This window comes from Aegilops tauschii, chromosome 6 (assembly GCF_002575655.3).
Source record: "Aegilops tauschii subsp. strangulata cultivar AL8/78 chromosome 6, Aet v6.0, whole genome shotgun sequence".
In the NCBI taxonomy this organism is placed as follows: Eukaryota; Viridiplantae; Streptophyta; class Magnoliopsida; order Poales; family Poaceae; genus Aegilops; species Aegilops tauschii.
Window position 1 is genome coordinate 225,704,671 of NC_053040.3, and position 24,807 is coordinate 225,729,477.

Consider the following 24,807-nt stretch of genomic DNA (forward strand, 5'->3'; position numbering starts at 1 on the left):
ATACCTGGTGGCAACCAACCAAGTGGTTAGTGCAACCTTGGTGGTGCAGCGGGAAGTGGACGAAGCAGAGAGTGAGCAAGGACCTGCAGAGCCAGAGAAGGATTAGGACAGAAATGAACACGGCAGCGAGAGCAACCCCAAGGACACGGCAAGGAAGAAAGTGGTGCAGCGCCCAGTGTACTTCGCCAGGTCCTTACTACAAGGGGCTAGATCGAGGTACTCTGGCGTGCAAAAGTTGATCTTTGGTCTGATCATGGCCTCAACAAAACTGCGCCACTACTTCCAAGCCCATGAGATCACGGTTGTCACTCGCTTCCTGTTGCAAAGGATACCCCAAAACCCTGAGGCTACCAGCAGAATAGTGGAGTGGGCTTTGGAGTTATCCAGTTTTGGCCTGAAGTTTGAGAGCACATCAACAATCCAGAGCAGGGCATTGGCAGAGTTTATTGCAGAATGGACGCCAACCCCTGCCAGAAACAGGCATCCCCGGCAAGGAAGCGCCCCAAGAATGGATTATGTATTTCAATGGTGCCTTTTCCATACAAGGTGCTGGGGCTGGCGTGCTTCTCGTCGCCCCTGCCGGGGAGCACTTGAAGTACGTTTCCAGATGCATTTTTACCAAGAAGAGGTGACCAACAATACATCAGAGTATGAAGGGCTCCTTACCGGGTTCAGGATTGCCGCAGAATTGGGAATTAAAAAGCTGATCATTCGAGGAGACTCATAGCTTGTGGTGAGACTAGTCAATAAGGGTTACCAAAGCCCATTGATGGAGGCATACATTGAGGAAGTGAGAAGATTGGAGGAGCACTTTTACAGATTGCAAACAGAGCACGTACCCCGTGCGGAAAATAGCATAGCTGATCATCTGTCAAAGTGTGTCGCGCAGAAGCTTCCTGTGGACCCAGGGACTTTTGTTCTCCATCTTACTCAGCCCTCCGTATCCCCAGCAACAATGGCCCGGAAAAGGAGAAAGATGGACTCCGGTATGCCTCTCCTGGTAGAGCCTTCCGCTCCTGGCAGAGACCCTGCCGGAAACAACTCCTCACCGCCTGTCGGACCGCACCCTCTAGCCGGGCCCATGGCCCCCGCGAACGAGGAATGTGCCCCAGCAGTTGAGGAGGTGCCGCTAGTCCTCGCTGCCGAGCCCCAGGCTCCAACTTGGGCAAGGCACATAGTCCACTTCCTCCAAACTGAAGAACTTCCTGGTGACCAAGATGAAGCTGAAAGAGTAGCCCGGAGGACCAGTATGTATCAGTTTGTCAGTGACACTCTGTACAGAAGGAGGACCAATGGTGTGAAATTGAAGTGCATTTGCCAGGAAGAAGGAAAGGAACTGCTGGCTGAGATAGACAAAGGCATGTGCGGCTCCCACATTGGATCGAGGTCATTGGTTGGGTAAGCATTCCGGCAAGGATTCTATTGGCCCACAACCCTCCAAGATGCGGTTGAGCTAGTCACCAGATGTGAAGCCTGCCAGTTCCATTCCAAGAATATCCGCCCGCCCGCCCAAGCTCTTCAGACAATCCCTTTATCATGGCCATTTTTGGTCTGGGGGCTCGATATCCTCGGCCCTTTCCCCCGAGCAATCGGGGGCTTTGAATGCTTGTTCGTTGCTATCGACAAGTTTACAAAGTGACCGGAAGTGACTGCCGTGAGAAAGGTGGCCGCTCAGTCAGCTATCAAGTTCTTGAAAGAGTTGGTGTGTCATTTTGGAGTTCCGGTAAGGATCATTACCGACAACGGCACCCAGTTCACGAGCCGCGCCTTCATGCAATATGTTCATATCCTCGGAAGCAAGATCTCATTTGCCTCTGTTGCACATCCCAGGAGCAATGGACAAGCTGAGAGGGCGAACGCTGAAGTGCTGCGAGGACTCAAGACAAGAACCTTTGATACGCTGCAGAAGCACGGTAGGCGGTGGATCGATGAGCTGTCGGTATTTCTTTGGTCCCTCGGAACGACAAATCGAGCTACCCGGGCAGACTCCCTTCTCCCTAGTCTATGGGGCAGAAGCAGTTATCCCCATGGACTGTGCTACTCGTGGAGAACCGTCTCCGGGCTGCAACGCGTGTTGCACGCTATCAGCAGGCCCTGCGTCGCTACCATAGCCGCAGGGTTCATGCCCGGTGTTTTGAGGAAGACGACCTTGTCCTTAGGTGCGTTCAGTCTGCCAAGGGTACAAACAAGTTGACACCAAAGTGGGAAGGCCCTTACCGGGTAGTACGAGTCACCAGCCTGGCGCGGTCCGTCTGGAGACCGGAGATGGCATTCAATTGCAAAACTCATGGAATATTGCGCATCTCCGCAAGTTCTAACTGTAAGGCGAGGCTGTCGGGCCCTGCCCGGTAGCCACCCTTTTGTACATGCCTTGCCTCAGTTGCATGTAACCCCTTGTACAAAGCCAGGTGGTGACCCTGAGGAACAGAGAAATAAACGAAGCGCTGGGGGGGCAACCAAGTTGCATGCATGCATGAGCATTTCCACGAACATTGCATAAGCATTTCATAAGCATTTTCCTATGCATATAGATAGGATTGCATCTTGCATCATTCCCATCTGCATGAAGCTGCAGGTTCCTGTCGTGAACTTGGCCTCTACAAGGAGTTGGGAAGATGGACCAGCACTGCAATCCCCAGCGAGCCAAGCAGATAAGTTCTACCTCTTGTCCATAAGTGTTCTGTAAACTGGAGCTTGTGCATAAGAAAACCTCGCCACTCTTTTGAAACTTAGGTGCTCCCATCCTTGACTCGAATGTTGCTTCCGTCAAGATGGTCATAGTGGCCTTTGGTAAAAAGAGGTTGGCAGGGGGTTGGTCCCTTATTTTTTTCTCGGTAGGCTCAGTTCTCCGGCAAAGGAAACGGTACCGGCAGGATAGCCTGCCGGGGAAGACTCGTTTACTTAAACTAAAGAGGGATCCCACCTCTACATGGACATATACATGCGCGAGTTCCCGGAGAGGTTCATCCTTTTCATTAATATGCTGATAGTACAAGTACAAACCTTACAGAACACAAACATGGACTCGAGAGATTACATTATTTGAATTAAAATTTGGCAAGTGCCGGCGAGTTTAATATTAAAAAAAGATAAGTGCTCCATGATGCCTTTGCCCTTGTCCATATCCTTTAGGAAAAGGTCAAGGAGGCCAGGAGCATACACGACTGGGATTCGGCGCCACCCCAGGATCAGAATGACGCCGTTCCCCAGCAAGGAGGAAGAAATCAGAGGGCAGGCATGGATGGTGATGCTGCCGGAGGACCAGATGGGGGACACGGAGTCACCGGCAAACACGACTCGTCGGAATGGTTGTCCCCGTTCTTGACACGACGTGGGTTGCCGCCGCCGTCCGCATCCACCACCTACCCCTCCTAATGCATGGGGTACACGTGGCGGGTGCATGCAAAGCAAGGGGCAAGTGGGATGGCAGTTTCCACCCCGTGATCATGGGGAGTGGGCATCCGATGGACCACGATCCAAGTTTTTCCGTAACATCACACACAACGTGCGGAGAAACCAGAAGTTGGCCCAGACTCAAGATTAATGAAGAAGCAAAGAAGACCTCAAGAAGCCAGCCTCTTCCACGCCCCTGCCTGTGCACTTATTAGGGCCTACCCCGACGATGCTCGGCAGCATGTTCGGGGCAGGCTCGGGGGCTTCTGTCGATGCAACAAACCCTGGGTGATGCGGAGCATCCCACGATCATCCCCATGGACGCATTTACACCTCCAACGACACCACTTGGACCAATGACAAGAGCCCGAGCCAAGGCTATTGAAGATAAGGTGAATTCGCTCCTTTCCGAACTACCACTTTCGACACATGAGACATGGCTACTACCTCAAACGGAAACACTATGTGTGATCAGGTACTTGGAGGGAAGCCATGGAACATCTACATCCAATGTGCAAGATGGCGAGTACACCAAGCGCGAAGATCAAGAGGAAGAGCTGCCACGGAAGCTATAGGCTCCGGACGACCGGCCCAGCCCGCACGTCCGACCCCTGGAGGTCGCCACAGCCCAAGGAAACCAGGCCAGCCAACGCTACAGCGGCCAGACGACCGACCCAGACCGGACGTCCGACAACTCCCAGGCTCCGGACGACCGATGCTACTCCAACAGAACCAAATCTACGGAAATCCGAGGAAGACCGGATGACCGGTGACCGGACGACCGGACACCTACGGACGTCTGACAACGTGGCGACATAACCTAATTTGCGGACATCCGATGATCTACGGACGTCCGGACCCCCGTGAGCCTCCGGACGACCGGCGCCTCTCGGACGTCCGGACCCTGGCTGCGTCCAGTTTCCGGCCGAAGCCCATGTACCCCCTTCACTTCGCCCCTCTTTGCACTAAGACTATAAATAGACCTCTCCCTCCTCCTAGTTAGGGTTAGCAAAGGTTTAGCTCATGTTTGTGTGAGAGCTTTGCTCATCCACTTGGTTACCCTCTCCTCGAAGATCGCGCCTCCACCGGAGAAGATCCTTCCAAGCGGATTCAAGACCCCCTCTTGGGTGGCCCCATCAAGACCTCCTCACGGAGAAGAACCGTTACCCTTTGTATCGTCCGTTGTTGACTTTGGATCTTGTATCTCCTCTCGTGTTCCAAGGATCTAGCATATGTGTAACTATATCTTGTTGGTTTGAGAGTTCCTCTTGTGTTTTCCCTCGATTTCCCCTCGTGTTCTTCGTGTTCTTAGTTGGGAACCGCTCCTTTCATGACAGATTGGTCGTATAGGGTTCCACCCTACATCATCTTGGTATCAGAGCCACGTTGATCACGATTTCGGAGCCTCCCCTCTTCGTTTTCTAGCTTGATTTTGTTGTTTTTCGTCCTAATCCGAAAAATCGCCACCAAAAATAGCCCCAATTTTTTTTGTGATTTGTTGGTGTGATGAAGTTTTGTTGGATTTGATCCATGGATTTCCTTTGCCTTGAGTGGATCTAGCTTTCCCCCATCATCTCCACCTTTTCCATCCACAAAATCGCCCGGATTTGACCAATTTCGCCACTCCCACCACGAACCCTAGCAGTTCATCCCGTGCCCGAAATCGCCCAGGCACCAGACGTCCGACGATCGGACGACCGCAACCTCCCGGAAGTCCGTAAAACTCTGACGAAACTGATTTTTTCCCCGAAAATGTTTCAGCCACCACATCCACTTCCGCATACAACTCCCTATACCACAACCACTTCCGCATGCCACCACCATAGCTTGTCCGCTACCCAACTCTGACAATTTTGACACGTTTTGGTCTTGGAGAATTTGAGTTGCGGTAATCGTGTCCTTTTGTGTTTCGGCTATGTAGGTACGGTTCGACATCAACATCACTACCGCTCATCTTCGCCACGGACTACTACGATCGGCTACACCATTGTGGTATCAACCTCACCTTGGTATCATCTTGGTATCGTGATATCATCATACACTCTTGCGTTTGCATTGATAACCCCATAGCCTTCCTTTTGCGTAGCTTACCCTTCGAGACTAGCCTTTGAGTATTGCCGGCAACGTGACTTGTGCACATTAGTGATCATACTTCCCATAGCATACATACCATATCATCGTGTTGCATATCGTGGTATCATCTCTTGTGTCACAAAGTTGTCATCGCATACACAATTGCTATCTTGGTTCATGAAGCATTGCATGAGAAAAGAGCTCAAACAACAAAGAACCAAACAAGCTTTTAAGCAAAAGGGAAAGATAAGCAAAGAGCTTATAAGCAAGAACCATAGCATCATACTACATTAAGATAGTCATACTCGATCATCTTGGATCATATCATCGGAACATCATACATATAGCATACTTGGGATAGAAGTCGTTGCATTTTTTCTTAGTAGGTTGTGCACAAGTTCGTATCCGCCTATTGTGCAATCGTGCTAGCGTCTCTCTAAGTGTTGTGCAACAAGAGCATCTTGGTGGATTCCACATTTTGGCTCACCCTTGGTTGCACAACCCCACATTATCTATTTGTGTGTGTGTTCCCGTGTACCATATCTTTCTATTGGTCTACTTGTTGCATTTGCAAATTTGTGAATCTTTTCCAACATTATTGAAGCTCACTAACAATTGCATCAAATTTTGTGCCACCATCCTAACCAAGCCCCACCATAAGCTTTTACTTGTGTAGGTGTGAGAAACCGACAAGAATTGGTACCAATTGTGCTATTTCCTTGTTACACATTGGAGTGATCTTTGATCCATCTTCAACATCGGTCAAGGTACATTTGGTATTGGTTTTTCTCTTTCTCCCACTCACATATATTTGTTTGGAATGATGGATAGGCCAAGTACTTCTACCAACCCACTCTTTCTTGAGCAAGACGACGACCCGAACAACTACGTCACCAAGCTACACCTCTTTGGTACACAACGAGCCTTGCATGAAGAGCAACTAGCAATGAGCGACCGCATCGACAACCTCGCCACCGACTTGTGACTCTCCGAGCAACGAACAAGAGACTACTTCGACAACAAGCTCGACGAACACAAGCACGAGAATGACGCAAGAATGGACGAGATTCGTGCCTTGTTGGTCAACCACTCTTCTACCACTTCGTCCTACTCAAGAAGGAGCCACTCGAGTCGACACTCCGACGACACTATCTCCGGCTCAAGTACATCGACATCGAACACTCTTCGTCGTGCCGCGCGTCAAGACCGTCAAGCTAACCGCAATCCTCTACACGACACCGACTCTCAAGTGCATCGGCATCGTCAAAACCAAGCTGCATTCGCGCAAGCACGAGAACGGCAATGCCAACGACAACAAGAACAAGAGGAGCGACCGCGACAACATCAAGATGCACAAGGCGCCGAGGCACAACGCAAACAACTTCGTGAAGCTCAAGCACTTGAGGCGCAACGTGCCCTTCGAGATTAGTCGAGCCGTAGCCAACCGAGGCCAACAAGCTCGTCTACATCAAGAAGCACTTCGCGACGAGGCTCAAGAAAGGATTTACCAAGCACGTGTGCATCGACAAGCTCCTCCTCAAGATCGACAAGCTCCTCCTCTAGCGAGACAAGATCATCAAGTCCATCGAGAGCATGAACACAATGGACCTCCTCCAAGACAAGAACAACATGAGGTCGACAACCCTCCTCGCCAAGAGCAACATGAGATTGTCAATCCTCAACGACATGGGCGTCATCATCCTAGACCCCAACACAATGAAGAGCAATGATACGGCAAGCTAAAGTTCACCATGCCCAAATTCACTGGAAGCAATGACCCCGAAGAGTACATATCATGGGCATTGAAGGTCGACAAAATCTTCCGCTTGCACAACTACGAAGAAGAGAAGAAAATCGCGATGGCATCCCTTGATTTCCAAGACTACGTCCTCATTTGGTGGGAACAAGTGATTGAGCGCCGAGAGGAAAGAGGTGAACCACCCATCACTACTTGGGTGCAAATGAAGGATGTCATGAGAGCACGATTTGTGCCAAACTACTACAACTGCGACCTCTTCAAGAAACTCCAATTCCTCAAGCAAGGAACCAAGAGCGTTGAAGAGTACTACAAGGAAATGGAGATTGCCATGATACGAGCCAATGTCATGGATGATGATGAGCAAACTATGGCACGTTTCTTGAATGGACTCAACCATCCTATCAAGAAGATCGCCGACTTCCAACCATACTCGAACCTCATCGAGCTAGTGCACCAAGCTACCAAAGCGGAACATCAAGTGCAAGATGACTTCAAGTATGCCAAGTTCTCATCCAAGTCCTATGGCTTCTCCAATACCCAAGCGTCGACGACTCCAACAACTTCTACTTCAACCAAGCTATCTACAAGCAACGGCGACAAGTCAAGTTACAAGAAAATTTCGACAACCTCAAGTCGTCCTCCTACAACAAGCAACTTCAAGCCGAAAGCTTCATCATCATCCACCCCAACCGATGAGACCATCAAGACAAGTTCCTTCAAATGCTTCACATGCGGAGGCCGAGGCCACAAGTCCTTCGAGTGCACAAACAAGCGCACCATGATCCTCAATGACGACGGAACATATGACTCAATGAGTGAAGGAGAAATGGAAGCCCTTGAGCAAGTGGCCATGCACCGGCAAGTGAACAATGAAGACGAAGATGATCAAGTCTTTTGTGACGAAGATTCAAGTCCCGCTCTCGTTGTCTCCAGGGTCTTGACTCTTCAACATCAACAAGACGAAGACCAAAGATGCCATATCTTCCACACCAAGGCCGGAATCAATGGAAGGTCCGTCAAGGTCATCATCGATGGAGGGAGTTGCCATAACCTTGCAAGTGAAGAACTATGCTCCAAGCTCCAATTGATCAAGATGAAGCACCCGCACCCTTACAAAGTTCAATGGCTAAGCGACAACGGCACCATCCAAGTCGAGCATAGGGTACAAGTCTCTTTCAAGATCGGAGCTTACGAAGACACTTTGGAGTGTGATGTCCTTCCGATGACTGTTTGCCACCTCCTTCTTGGACGGCCATGGCAATTTGACCGCGGTGTCATCCACAATGGTCGTACAAATCACTATAGCTTCAAGATGAAAGGGAAGGAGTATGTGATATGACCTATGTCTCTAAGCCAAGTGATCTTCGAAAAACAAGCCACCCATCGTGGAGAGAATAGTGAGAGAGCGAACCACCAAAAAGAGAGTGAGCGCTACAATCCCAAATTGAGTGCCTCCATGATGAGCGACAAGAAAAACTTAGTTCTATTTGCCACCAAACGTGAGATGAGAGAGGTGTGTGAGAACCCATCAAGTGTCCTACACTATGTCCTATTGTGCAAGGACGAGGCACCAAAAGCTAACACCTCTCACAATCTTCCTCTAGTGTTATCTTCTTTATTGCAGGAATTCCAAGATGTTTTCCCGATGAGCTACCTCCGGGTCTACCTCCACTACGAGGCATCGAGCACTGCATCGACCTCATTCCCGGAGCGCCACTTCCAAACAAGGCCCCATATCGAGTCAACCCCAAAGAAACCAAAGAAATACAAAGGCAAGTAAAGCATCTCATAGACCATGGACATGTGCGTGAAAGTTTGAGTCCTTGTGCCGTACCGGTCATTCTTGTGCCAAAAAGAGACGGCAGCTTTCGCATGTGTTCCGATTGTAGACCCATCAATGCTATCACCGTTCGCTATAGGTACCCCATTCCATGCCTTGACGATATGCTAGATGAACTTAGCGGTGCCACTATCTTTTCCAAAATTGATCTTAAAAGTGGTTACTATCAAATACGCATACAAGAGGGTGATGAATGGAAAACCGCTTTCAAAACAAAGTTTGGTTTGTATGAGTGGTTAATCATGCCTATGGGTTTATATGAAGCACCCGGTACATTCATGCGTCTTATGCATTATGTCTTTCGCCCTTACATTGGTGAATTTGTTGTTGTCTACTTCGATGATATCCTTGTTTTTAGCAAATCTCTCAAAGAGCATGTCACCCACCTTCGCACCGTGCTACAAACTCCTCGAAAAGAGCAACTTTATGCTAACATGGAAAAATGCCTCTTTGATGTTGATAAGCTTGTTTTCTTGGGTTTTGTAGTATCTTCTAAGGGTGTTCATGTTGATGAATCTAAGATCAATGCTATAAAAACTTGGCCCCAACCAACCAATTTGCAACAAGTGCGTAGTTTTCTTGGTTTAGCCGGTTTCTATCGTCGATTTGTGAAGGATTTTAGCACCATTGCTTCACCTTTGCATGCTTTGAGTAAGAAAATGCACCATTTGATTGGGGACCATCTCAAGATAGTGCTTTCAATGAGCTTAAGAATTTGCTTACTCATGCTCCCGTGCTTGCATTACTCAACTTTGACAAACCTATTGAAATTCATTGTGATGCTAGTGGTAATGGCATAGGAGGTGTGTTAACACAAGAGAAGCGCCCAATTGCTTATTTTAGTGAGAAACTTTCCGGAGCGCAACTCAATTACCACATCTATGACAAAGAGCTATATGCTTTAGTGCGAGATTTACGTGAATGGGAACATTATCTCCGCCCTCATGAATTTATTATCCATACTGATCATGAAACGCTTAAATACCTTAAGGGTCAAACTAAGTTGAACAAGCGTCATGCTAAATGGAGTGAATTTATTGAGTCTTTTCCTTATGTCATCAAGTATATTAAAGGTAAGGAAAATGTTGTGGCAGATGTGCTTTCCCGTATATGCATGCTTGTTACTAAACTTGAATTGAATGTCATTGGCTTTGAGCACATAAAAGACTTGTACGACCATGATCCTACTTTTGCAATTCCTTATGCCAAATGTTTGACGCATCCATCTTGGGAACAATATTACATCAAGGATGGTTATCTTATGAGAGCTAACAAACTTTGCATCCCCGAGTCTTCTCTTCGTTTGTTGCTTTTGCAAGAATCTCATGGAGGAGGACTAATGGGACATTTTGGACGCAACAAGACACTTGCTACGCTCTCCAAGAACTATTTTTGGCCCAAGATGTTTCGCGACGTCAACCGCTTCACCAACCGATGCTCTACATGTCGTAAAGCTAAGTCTAAAGCTCAATCTCATGGCCTTTACATGCCACTACCAATTCCATATCAACCATAGGAAGATATTGGCATGGATTTTATGCTTGGTCTGCCTAGAACTAGAAATGGCAAGGATTCCGTGTTTGTTGTTGTGGACCTATTCTCTCAAATGGCACATTTCATTCCTTGCAACAAGATAGACGATGCTTCACTTGTTGCCAATCTCTTTTGTAGGGAAATCTTGCGACTTCATGGAGTGCCAAAGACGATTGTCTCGGACCGCGACGTCAAGTTCTTGAGTTCTTTTGGAAAACCTTATGCGCCCAGCTCGGAATTAAACTACTATTCTCCACGGCATACCATCCACAAACCGATGGCCAAACGGAGGTGACGAACCGAACACTCTCCACTCTACTATGCGTCTTGATCAAGAAGAACATCAAGGAGTGGGAGGAGTGCCTACCTATCGCCGAGTATGCCTACAACCGTGCAAGACATAAGACTACCGGCAAGTCCCCTTTCGAGGTCGTCTACGGCTTCAACCCGTTGTCCCCATTGGACATTCTTCCTCTACCACTACAAGAGCGCATCAACATGGACGCGAGTGCCCGAGTCACCTACCTCAAGAAGATGCATGAAGATACAAGGGACACCATCGAGCGCCAAGTACAACGACTCGCGACCAAGCTCAACATCAACAAGCAACCCATGATATTCAACATTGGAGATCTCGTGTGGCTACACCTTTGCAAGGACCGCTTCCCCAACGAACGCAAGTCCAAACTTCTATCACGAGCCGATGGACCCTTCAAGGTGCTAGCACGCTACAACAACAACGCTTACAAGATCGACCTCCCGCGCGACAAGTACAACGTGAGAGACATCTTCAACATCAAGGACCTTTCGCCCTACCATGGTGATGAAGATTTCGATCCGAGGTTGAATCTTTCCCAAGGGAGGGGAGATGATGCGGAGCATCCCACGATCATCCCCATGGACGCATTTACACCTCCAACGACACCACTTGGACCAATGACAAGAGCCCTAGCCAAGGCTATTGAAGATAAGGTGAACTCGCTCCATTCCAAACTATGTGTGATCAGGTACTTGGAGGGAAGCCATGGAACATATACATCCAATGGGCAAGACGGCGAGTACACCAAGCGCGAAGATCAAGAGGAAGAGCTGCCACGGAAGCTACAGGCTCCGGACGACCGGCCCAGCCCGCACGTCCGACCCCTGGAGGTCGCTACAGCCCAAGGAAACCATGTCAGCCAACGCTACAGCGGCCGGACGACTGACCCAGACTGGACGTCCGACAACTCCCAGGCTCCGGACGACCGCATCCCTCCGAACGACCGACGCTACGCCAACAGAACCAAATCTATGGAAATTCGAGGAAGACCGGACGACCGGCAACCGGACGACCGGACACCTACGGACGTCCGGCAACGTGGCGACAGAACCTAATTTGTGGACATCCGATGATCTACGGACGTCCGGACCCCCGTGAGCCTCCGGACGACCGGCGCCTCTCGGACGTCCGGACCCTGGCTGCGTCCAGTTTCAGGCCGAAGCCCATGTACCCCCTTCACTTCACCCCTCTTTGCACTAAGACTATAAATAGACCTCTCCCTCCTCCTAGTTAGGGTTAGCAAAGGATTAGCTCATGTTTGTGTGAGAGCTTTGCTCATCCACTTGGTTACCTTCTCCACGGAGATCGCACCTCCACCGGAGAAGATCCTTCCAAGCGGATTCAAGACCGCCTCTTGGGTGGCCCCATCAAGACCTCCTCACGGAGAAGAAGCGGTTACCCTTTGTATTGTTCATTGTTGACTTTGGATCTTGTATCTCCTCTCGTGTTCCGAGGATCTAGAATATGTGTGACTATGTCTTGTTGGTTTGAGAGTTCCTATTGTGTTTTCCCTCGATTTCCCCTCGTGTTCTTCGTGTTCTTAGTTGGGATCTTCTCCTTTCCTGAAAGATCGGTCGTATAGGGTTCCACCCTACATCACTGGGTCTGTTGCCCGGACTGTGCACAGGCGCAGGAACGAGATTATGGCGCCAGACTATGCCGGAGTTCAAGGGATCAAGATCTTCAAAGGACCAACATGCAGCTCAAGAGGACCAAGATCAAGCCAGGGAAGCAAGATACCACCATGAGAAAAGCATCCCTTGCCGGGTAGGCGAGCTCGGCGAGGGCAGGGTCACCCTCGGAAGAAAACAACTAGGACGTCCCGGCAGAGCCTGCCGGGACTCGCGGAGGCAAAACCACCTCACCCAACTACTCCGCCACAACCCACGTCGTCAATCAGTGCGATGTCAACCGCAAAGTGATTAAGTGGTAGCCATTCGCCACATGGCAGCCTCTTTTCACAAGAGATGCCTACGAACGACACCCGTCCTGCAACGTGTAGAGCAAGCAAGTGTGAAGCTGGCAAAGCAGCCCAGCAAGCCTTGATGGGCAAGCGATGATGTGACGTTGAGCGGCGCATTTGGTGCACCCTGTCAGCCTGCAGGTTAGGTATGATAGCATTGTTTGCTATCTTATCAGTGCATAATGACTACTTTGCCATTGTGGTGACCCCTTAACCTATAAAAGGAGGCCCATGGCAACCGTAGAAAGGGTTAGAAGGTTGGACACACACACACACCCATACGCGCGTAGCCACTGGTGTCCTGAGGCAACCTTGCCGGGCAAGTGTACTATGCTCCATCACCATTCTTCCACCATTAATCCACCAAAGTAGGAGTAGGCTTTTACGCCTCACGGCGGCCCGAACCTGGGTAAAATTGCCCACCTGATCTCTGTCGTGCTACCCCACGCTCTTCTGCTCTTTGTGCAACGTGACATCCCCCCTGCCAAACCAGCAAGGGACCCTTGGTCCATACATGGTCGTGGTTTCCCACGACAGCCATGATGCATACAGTTGTCCCTATAAAACTATTTCTGATATCTCGAATATCCCAAACGCTTCATCCTTGCAACTCGTTTGTGCTAGAATTGCCATTGCAGTTGGACTTCTATGGTTTTACCTAAAACCAGGCGCAGTCCAAGCACATTCCATGCATGGGATTTTTTTTCAAGCACGTACCAAACTAGCTCTACGTTTATGATGCCTGGCAATCACAAATAGTTCATGATTGTAAACCGTGTACGCTAGGTCGACAATCACACACATTTAGTTTTCCTGCGCCGTTTGTGATATTGTCTGACATCACACACGCTTTGCAAACGACAACTGTGTGCATGGTTACACGCGTTTCCTCTCCATGAACCGTGTTGGATTATGATGTATATCACACACGATGTGCTTTATAGACCGTGTGCGCCATAATGACCTGTAGAGCATAATTTCACCCTAATTAAATTGTTGCTATTTAAAATTGTACCTAATTTGAATTTGGAAATAGGCTATAGCTCTATTCATATCCATCAGGTTCAAACAACCAATGCATTATCCGATTCACAGGTACATATGTTCGAGAATTATATAAGCACCAAATAAAGAATGATGAACCAGGTTTGTATACTTGTACTATTAAAGATGGTAAAGAAAGAGGCGAGAGACATTCTGGTTGATGAACAAGGTGAAGCGAAATGGCCCTATTATGCTCTCCTCGATGCAGAAGGCATGCACGACTCTAATCCAACCCCTTGTGATGGTCGGCCGCAAATCATGTAGTTTAAGAGGTAATCTTGAGTAAACTTCTTCAGGATCCACTACAAAGGAAAAAAGATTTAGACTTGTCATCTAACACAACTCATTACGGGCACTAAAAAGAAGGCTACAAAGTTATTAATTACTATTCTGCAGTTCACTATTGTCTTGCATAAAGTGTAAACAAATAGTCCGATTGACATCTTTTGACCCATTTTAATAACAATCTTTATCAGTTTCCTTACTTGATGCTGGTTCATGAATATCTCATTGCCCCATACGTAGAAAGGGTCGAAGTGTGGATCTCTGGCAATGAAATATGTACCTAAAAGCACCAAGTTAATATTAGAAGCTAAACAACAACTGTAAAATGATGTAGTACAACACTCCCTGCATCCCATTATATAAGATCTTATTACATGTATATCTAGACATCGTCAGAACATTAAGGTAACACTCTTCCTTGTTGCTATGTAGCCTGGGATTGCATATTTAGTCATTCAGTACAATGCATGTTGCTATGTAGCCTCAGATATATTAAATATGGCCCTAGTTAATCTACTGATAAACGGAATGTCCAATTCGACGATTAATCCCTTATCAGCCCCCAGGCTATATGGTACTAGCTACCGATATCCTGAACAGTGAGTATATATAAGCAATGCGATGAAACTAACCTCGAGGGAAAACAATAGTTGTTCTCAATATTGTCTTGTATGAGTACATATAAAGGCATGTTAAGAACAACATGCTAAACATCAACCAAATATATCCATGGTAGACAACATAATCTACAAATGATAGCTTCAGTGTGGAGGTTTAAGCATGCTAGTTAAGCAAAACAAGAAGTGGAAAGATGTGTTAACCGCAACAGGCATAACATTTAAAAACAAGCAAATATGGTCATTTAAACTAGTATTGTGCAGGTCTAAAGTACACTAGTTATTGTAAAAAAAATGAAAAGGCGTGTTAACTACAACATCCTTAACAGCAACCAAATACCATAATTCACAGTGGTATTGTTGAAACTGTTGTTGATGAAATTGAACTGCACGACAAATAGTTGCACATATAGAGCATCACATTGTGAAGAAATGAAATAAACAAAGCATAAGGCCACCTCTAGCCGATCCCCTAAAAGTTAACAGACTAAAACCCTTAGTGGAGTATATATATACTCCAACAATATTTGGCTGTTTCTAGTCGATCCCCTAAAATTAACGTTTTAAACATCAATTTAATCAAGTTCAAAGCATGTTCAACCGAAAGTAGCATGCATTCAAACATAAACATAGATTGTTTTGCATAACCGAACATAAAACATAAATTTTAACTTAACTAACCTACTTTCAGTCGAAGTGGAGGTCCAGCCAATCCTTCTTCGTCAGGTACGGTGTGCCCGAGCCAGGTCTGGGCCGGTGCCGTCATCGGGGTCCTTGGGGAAGACACTCCTCCACTCGTCGACGTCGATCTCCTCGTACTCGCCGCCCACCTAGACGCCCTCCGCGCCGCCGTCCTCGTCACCTTCGACCTCATCATCAGGGGAGAGCACGGTAGACTCACGGCCCTCTGCGTCGGCAAAGATCATCCGCTCCGCCTTCACGAGCTCCGGGTGCTGCCGGCGGAGCTCTTGCATGTAGGACTCGTCGGCAACCTCGGCCTCGAGGCGCTCCCACGCGTGGCTGTCCTCCCACGCCATAGCCGAGCTCACCACCCCTGGCTCCAGCGGAACGAGGTCGATCGAACATGTGTTGAAGGGAAAATTGAGCCTAGCCATCGCGCCGTGGTAGCGGACCTGCCAGCGTTCGTACTCCATGGCCGCGAGCACGGCCGTGTGGAAACTACCGAGCCACCGGCGGGTGTGGGTCTCCCAATTCGTAATTTCAGCGACCCATGTCCCCCGCCGCCGCTGCCGGACCCCGAGGTAGGACCTCGTCGGCGGCCGGGCCTGAGGGAGGATGGGGAAGTCCTCGAACCGGCGAAGGGCGTGGCGGCGGGTGGATCAGGCGACCGGCGAGGGCAGAACGATAAAGAGCCCGCGGAGGACGACGGGGACACCTCGACGGCCACCTCGCCGGCGTCAGGCGAGGCCGCGATAAACCTCCTTTGGGCCATTGGCTCCTCGAGCTCCCCGGCACACAGGCAGAGGTTCAGGATGGAGGCGGCGGCGGCGATGGTTTCGAGCAAGGGAGGGGTGGTGTGTGTCTGTGTGAGCGGAGGTTTTGGGGTGTGTGTGTGGTGTGTGTGGAGGGGGGGCAAGGTGGTGTTTGAGGGAATACCACGGCAAGTGAAAATTTTACTAGGCGGGAGTAAAATGTTGGGCTACTGAAAATTTGGATCAACGGTGGGCAGATATTTTTGAGATTGCGAGGCATGCAGAGGCGGGAGTAAAATGCCGCGGCTATTGAAAATTTGGATCAAGGGTGGGCAGATATTTTTGAGATTGCGAGGGATGCAGAGGCAGGAGTACCAAGGTGGGGCTACTGAAAATTTGAATCAAGGGATTGAAGCAGAGTGGGAGTAACAGACATCGCACACAGTCCACACATACTAATCGTGTGCTATCAAACATAAAGACCTTTCAAGCAGTAGATATTTTCGAGATTACGAGGCGATAGATATTTTCGAGAGCGGGAGGCAAGCCTCGTGGAGCCCAATCTACTGTGCTGATGTGAGTGACTGTAGGGGCACGGGCGTGGCACACGGGTAGTCTGGACGAACCATGTCTGTTGAGTCCCCAATCGCACATGGTTTCTGCATCCAACTCGTGTGCTATTTATAAATTTGGCAAAAAGAATAACACAGGAAAGGGTCAGAACATGAAGACACTTGCATGTGGACCAAATATATGTATGAAAAGGGCGGTTTGATGTTCGAATACCCAATGCACAACTTTGTTGTTGCACCTGTCGCACAAAAGCATAGTATTGCTAGTCAGCCACCCCCTACAAACCCCACTTCATGTCGGCGGTAAGGGAATCCTAGCTATGAATGCATGCCCCAAAATAGCTAGGTCTGAAATATCACCCTATCATAACACAAAACTTATAGGAGTCCATCATATATATGATCAAACTTCCCTTTTCGCTTCCCGACAAAGGTGGATCGTGTGCCAACCCACAAATGTGTGCTTGTGGCGCGAGATGGGTGAGACCACATACGAACCACCTACGGGTGGCCCTACTATATGTATGAAAAGGCTGTGGTGTGATATTTAACTACCATTCACAACTTTGATGTGGAACGTGTGCCTCGCAAATTAACCGGACTTCCCCGACCCCACGGAGGTTGCAGGTAGTGCGAAGTAGCCCCCCACCTCCCCACACACACATGTCAAGGGGGAGGGCATCTCACCAAGACGTACTGTAACATGGGCCAAGCAGAATCCAACTTGGTCATACAACCTCTCCCGCTCATTGTTGGTCAAAGTGATGGACGTCCACACGGGCCCGCAACATGGGCTAGCTTGTCGCCGCTAACCTCGCGAAGGAGTACTGTATGAAGACAAACCCACTCTGTGCATGTGGCCCAAGTATGTATATGGAAGTGGTGTGTGTGGTGTTTGAAGACCCAATGCACAAATTTGATGTGGCACCATGCTTTGGAATCGTAAAATCCCCACATCGAGCGAGGGTTCACGACGCGTAGCATGCGCTCAAAATTAATTAGGCTTGGAATGATCGACCTACTATACGGTAACTCAAAGTAAAGAAGAAGAATCCACCCTGGTAATGTAATGACCCGAACCTAATAAGATTCGATGTCTCTGTGCTTACCGTGCTAGTCCCTGGATCGACTCGCTAGCACACACAGTACATATGAATATCGAATAACAAGTGCATCATTTACTATAACGTATGATCCAGAAGTTATAAAGTATTACAATCTCATAGCACATAGCTAGCTTTATTCAACAATGACATCGAAAATGTAGCATAATGAACGATGAGTCCCATCAATGCCCACTGATGAAAATGTTGAGTGAAGACTCGCGACCCTACTGTATCTCACTGATCATCTGAAAATCCTGCAACATGATAAGTTGCAGCCACAAGGATCAATATATTGAATGTATGGCAAATCACACATAATGATATAGAAAACCTACATCCACAAGCAAGGTATAACAAACGATACACTCAAGTTTGATTTGGCATAAAACTAACTTCACCAACCTCCACTACATAGGCAAGGTGTACACAAGCACAGTTGTCACACTACAAACTAGACCACATCCAAATTACTCGCACACTTGAACCCTCAGAATCATAGGATGATATGAGAAAGATCTTCAAGAAGTCTCAAGTGCGCTCAGTCGTGGCACATTCTCTACGAACAATAGAGCGCTCATCCATCAATGCATTAGCTTCGAAACCTCAAGTGCGCTCAGCCATGGCACATTATCTAGGGACAATAGAGCGTTCAGCCATTGACGCATTCACCTGATAAAAAGTCCCAAGCCTACAGTTATAAAGACTCACCACTTCCATGCGTCACTCGACACATACCCACGTATACCATTGCAAGCTACTCACACCATCACATAACATAGTCAATACCAAAACATGACAACACGGAACATAATGATTAACCAAACATATAACATATCACAACAACTACACATGCATAGCAGAAATATAGGATGAGCATAATCAAAAGTGAAACTTGCCTTGAAAGGTGCTGAAGTACTCTAACAATTAATTTTGATCCGCTTCGCACTCCAAACAATCTATACAAGTAACGAAGGCATAGATAAATAAATCATACTCACATAACACCACAATAAAGCCAACAGCAAATAATTCAAATAAAACTTAAATAACAAAACATATCAGTAGGTATATATTATATATACGCTAATAGGATAAGAACGCAAAAAGAAATGACTAATTTGGATGAACAGTTTGAAAGATATGGCCTCTCAAAGGTTAATTTTAAATTTGAGCAAATTCAAATTTAAACCATTCAAAAACGTGAAAGCTTTGTTCTACAGTATTCTCCTCGTCACTACGAGTACACAGGAAAAAGAATCACCTAAATTGGGTATATAGATTAAAAGATATAGCTAATTGAATATTAGGTGAAAATTTGTAGAACAAAAATGATTCTGAACTGCGGCTACTGTAGCGTGTTGCCACGTGTCGCATGCGGAAAGGCTGGAGGGTGTTTGCTGCTCGGCTTGAGCAACGAATGGCCGCTAATTAGTGTATACCCATTTGAGAAAAAAATAGCTTAGATCTAATCTGCCTGGTCCATCCTAGATCGAACGGACGCGAGGAACTCACCGGAAAACAGAGGTTGGGTGGTCGCCGGAGTTAGAGAAGAAGACCTCAGGCGGCTCGGACTTCGGCCATGGTGTCGCCAGCGGCGGTGAATGGGACTTGTAGGATATGGGGCATCGTGCAGAGGGAGGCGGTGAACTAGCAACCGTCCTCGGGGACGGCCGGGACTACCCCTAGCGTTAGCGCCGTCCGGCTGGAGCAGCAATGGCGGCAGGAATCTTCGGGCGGAGGTCAGTGCAGTCGCTACGGTGCTCCCCTACACGAAGTGATAGGTCAGAGAGAGTTAGGGGATCAAGGCGAACGGAATATGATCAAGGGCACCAGCAGAAACCCTCGGGTGGCGGCGCACACGACTGGCGATGGAGCTTCTACAGGCTGCAGCAGTGGACTGTGGCGAGACCGGAACAACATTCTACGGCACGGGAGATAGGGATTTTGCAGAAAAATCAGACGACGGGAAGGTGCTGAATACATATAGGGTCATAGCCGTGCGAAACAGCGAAGGATCGATCCCATTCGGGCGCGGATTTGGATCGGGAACAGAGGATATCTCGTGCGTGTCCAGGAGTTCGTCCCCAGGATGAAGATGACCTGGCGGGACCCAACGTCAGTGCCAGAGAGGAGAAAGAGAAAAAATAAACTGAAGAAGGAGAGGCCTGTGGGGTGGTCTGTCCGGTTGCGCCGGAATGGGCCGAAGGCCTGTTAGCTGCGGATCCGGCTTGCCTGCTCCCTCTCCATGCTCCCATCCGTGCTCCCACTTCATCCTACGGCTGTTCTTTTCCCTTTTTCTTTTCTAATCTAATCATCTCCCCCCCTGATTTTCAGGGGTGGAGCATGGGAAGGGAGCAGGCAAGTCTCGTCCGTTAGCTGCTGCTGCCTAGCGCGGGGGCAAGGAGGAAAAAAAGGGTGTTTCCTATTTAGCGCTGCAGGCGCCCGTTTGCATGCATTTCGCAAACTGGAGCCTGCAGCGCCCCGTGATGGGCCGGCCCGTGTAGAGGTGCCTGAGGTTTTTTATCTTCTGTGTTTTTAGAAGACCAAAAAAGTGAGCAAGTTGTGACTCGAACCTGGTACCTCGTTCGTCGCAACATGCTTGTGTTACCACCGCGCCATGCAACTAGTTTGGATAGGTTACAACCTTTTCTGTCCTTTATTCTCTCCTTCCTTTTTCCCTTTTTGCTTTTACCTTTATTGTTTTCTGGTTTTTCCTATTACGACCAAGTTCCCCCTGCACCCCTTTGAATTTGATGAACTTTTCTTTTCAAATTCAATGAACTATTTTGGAATTCTATGAACCTTTTTTCAATTCAATGAACCTATTTTTCAATTTCGATGATTTTTTTAGAAAATGGATAAACTTTTTTCAATTTCGATGAACTTTTTTCAAATCGAAGAACTTTTTTCAGTTTTGGTGAACTTTTTCTAAGTTGATGAACTTTTTAAAAACTCGATGAACTTTTTTCAAAATCGGTGAACTGCTTTTTCAAATTTGAAGAACTTTTGTATTCAAAATCGATGAACTTTTCTAAATTGGTAAACTTTTTGTTCAAAATTGCTGAACTATTTTCAAAATTGATGAACTTTTCCAAATTTGTGAACTTTTTTCAAAATTTCATGAACTTTATCATAGATTTTGTGAACTTTTTTCAAAATTTTGAAATTTTCTCAAATTCACGATTTTTGTTCAGTTTGTACGAACCATTTTCCATTTTTATGAACTTTCTTGAAATTCACGTTTTTATATGGTGTATTAATTTTTCTTTCTTCTTTTCATTTTATCATAAAAAATATTATGCATAATAGGTTGGGTATATAATAAGGGTTCTTTGTCCTCAAAATAAACATTGTATGGAGTTCGGCTGAGTGGTCGTGATCGAATGTTACTGCACAGGTGGTCAGAGATCGGATCCTCGATCTACCACTTTTCTGGGTAATTTTTGCGATCTAACAAGCTCGCTGCATTTCCTGGGCCGACCAGTTCACGTCCATGCTGGCGCTAGTTGCGCGAATCGGCGCTTACAGCGCTGTATAAGAGCTCCCAAAAAAAAGTTGCGCTGGGGGTTTGCTGGGTTGCGCACTGTGCAGCCCAAGTAAACAGTAAAGTCTGGACAATTATTTTATATAGCAAATGTTTTGGATAAAAAAACCCAAAACACATAGTAAAACATAATTACTACCATATAAGATAGAAGCAAAGGTGTCCCGTCTTTCGATGAGATGGTGGCTATCGTTTTGGAGGAAGTCGACTTTGACGATCCGACTACGAACGTGCGAGGACGTCGCGCCTTAGCAATCGCTAAACCAACTCTGAGAGGCTATTGACCACGCCGGAGCACGATCAACCTGACCACGAAGGTCTGTTTCCTGCAGGAAAATGAAGAACAAGCAAGAAACTAATATTGCAATCTGGATATTGCGAATATAAGAGGAAAGCTTTATTGATCAAGGTGGGGTTCTGTGGCGCCTTTGTCTGGTCGTTGAACACAAATGAAGTACGCGAAGTTGCAGCTATGGCGAACTTTTAATCTAAACAAAACCCAAAGTCTAAACGGTGCCCTAAGGGCTGTATATATGGAGGAAGAGGGGGGGAATTTCGTGGCCCTTGGGGAAGGGGTCCGAAACCAACCCTATCTCTTGTTTCCCCACACATACGGACTCTAAAAACAGCCTATACTTATGTATTTCAAAATTACATGGGCCTGGCCCAATAATAAGGTGACGCAGCACCTAGAATAGCCTCTGGATGAAATTTATGAAGTGGCATCTTGTATATTTCGTCCAAGGCTTCATGCACTCCTTATGGTGCCTTCAAAGTCCTGAAATCATCACTTGTAACTCCGTTCTTGTTCCCCTTGCGCATGCCATCAACTCCATGCTTGTTCTTGCGCCAATGTTCATCCTTCTCCAAGCTAGGCCCTTCATTTGTAAGCAAAACAAATGTATCCAATTTAGGCAGCATCATATTCTCATGAACATTAGAATCATTACCAAGAAACGAAAGTACCTGATAATTTAATTGGCGTGCGCGAGCTCTAGTAATTGGTCCAGTATATGTAGTAGTAGGGGCTATGTTTGTAACAATGGTATTGATGTCCTCATCATCCTCCCCTTCTTGAAATGAAGTCGTCCTCGACAGAAGCTCATCTTCCTCACCCAAATAAGGCTTCAAATCTGCAATGTTAAAAGTGGGACTAACCCCAAAATCTGCAGGCAGCTCAAGTTTATATGCATTATCATTTATTTTCTCTAACACCTTAAAAGGATCATCAGCACGTGGCATTAGCTTTGATTTGCGCAAATTAGGAAACCTATCCTTACGCAAATGTAACCAAACAAGATCTCCAGGTGCAAAGACAACATGTTTTCTACCCTTATCTCCAGCAAGTTTATATTTAGCATCCATACGCTCAATGTTTTCCTTAGTTAACTCATGCATTTTTAAGATCAATTCAACACGTTGTTTAGCATCAAAATTAACCTTCTCCGAAGATGGAAGAGGCAACAAATCAATGGGTGCACGAGGTAGGAAACCATACACAATTTCAAAAGGGCACATCTTAGTAGTAGAATGCAACGAATGATTATAAGCAAATTCAATATGAGGCAAGCATTCTTCCCACATTTTCTTATTATTCTTCAAAACAGCCCTAAGCATAGTAGACAATGTTATATTGACTACTTCAGTTTGACCATCAGTTTGGGGGTGACAAGTAGTACTAAAAAGCAGTTTAGTCCCCAACTTAGCCCATAAACATCTCCAAAAGTGGCTAAGAAATTTAGTATCACGATCTAAAACAATAGTATTTGGCACACCATGCAAGCGAATAATTTCACGAAAGAACAAATCAGCAACATTAACAGCATCATCGCTTTTATGACATGGTATAAAGTGTGGCATTTTCGAGAACCTATCCACGACAGCAAATATGCTATCCCTCCCTTTCTTTGTTTGAGGTAAACCTAAAACAAAGTCCATAGATATATCCTACCAAGGAACACTAGGTACACGCAAAGGCATATATAAACCATGAGGATTGAGTCGTGACTTAGCTTTTTGACATGTAGTGTAGCGAGCAACAAAACGCTCAACATCCCGTCTCATCTTTGGCCAAAAGAAATGTGTAGCAAGTATATCCTCCGTCTTCTTCACGCCAAAGTGTCCCATTAGTCCTCCTCCATGCGCCTCCTGCAACAACAAAAGACGAACGAAGCAAGCTGGAATGCATAGCTTGTTAGCACGAAACACAAATCCATCGTTAACGATGAACTTGTTCCATGTTCTACCTTCTTTACAATTCTGCAATACATCTTTAAATTCAGCATCATGCACATATTGATCTTTGATGGTCTCCAAACCAAATATTTTAAAGTCAAGTTGTGAAATCATAGTCTAATGACGAGACAATGCATCAGCAATAACATTTTCTTTACCCTTCTTGTGTTTAATGACATAAGGGAAAGTCTCAATGAATTCAACCCATTTAGCATGTCTACGGTTCAGTTTTTCTTGACTTTTAATGTGTTTCAAAGATTCATGATCAGAATGTATAACAAATTCTTTGGGCCATAAATAATGTTGCCATGTTTCTAAGGTCCGAACAAGAGCATATAATTCTTTATCATAACTAGAATAGTTCAAACTAGGCCCACTCAATTTTTCAGAAAAGTATGCAACATGTTTGCCATCTTGTAATAACACACCTCCTAATCCAATTCCACTAGCATCACATTCAAGCTCAAAAGTCTTATTAAAATCAGGAAGTTGGAGTAAAGGAGCATGTGTCAACTTATCTTTCAATACCGTGAAGGCTTCTTCCTATGCGGTACCCCAAACAAAAGGCGCATCCTTCTTTGTAAGCTCATTGAGAGGTGCAGCAATGGTGCTAAAATCTCTCACAAAACGCCTATAGAAACCAGCGAGTCCAAGAAAACTCCTCACTTGTGTGACCGTTTTGGGCTGCAGCCAACTCTCAATAGCTTCAATCTTGGCTTTACCAACTTCAATTCCCAGTGGAGTAACAACATAGCCAAGAAAAGATACTTGGGATTGGTCGGTGCAAAAGGTGCACTTCCCAAGGTTACCAAACAAACGTGCATCACGTAGAGCAATAAAAAGAACACGTAAATGTTCCAAATGTTCTTCCAAAGATTTGCTATAAATCAGTATATCATTAAAATAGACTACCACAAATCGTCTAATGAAAGCACGTAAAACTTCGTTCATTAGTCTCATGAAAGTACTAGGTGCATTAGTTAACCCAAAAGGCATGACTAACCACTCATATAAACCAAACTTAGTTTTAAATGTTGTTTTCCATTCATCTCCCAATTTCATACGAATTTGATGGTATCCACTACACAAAT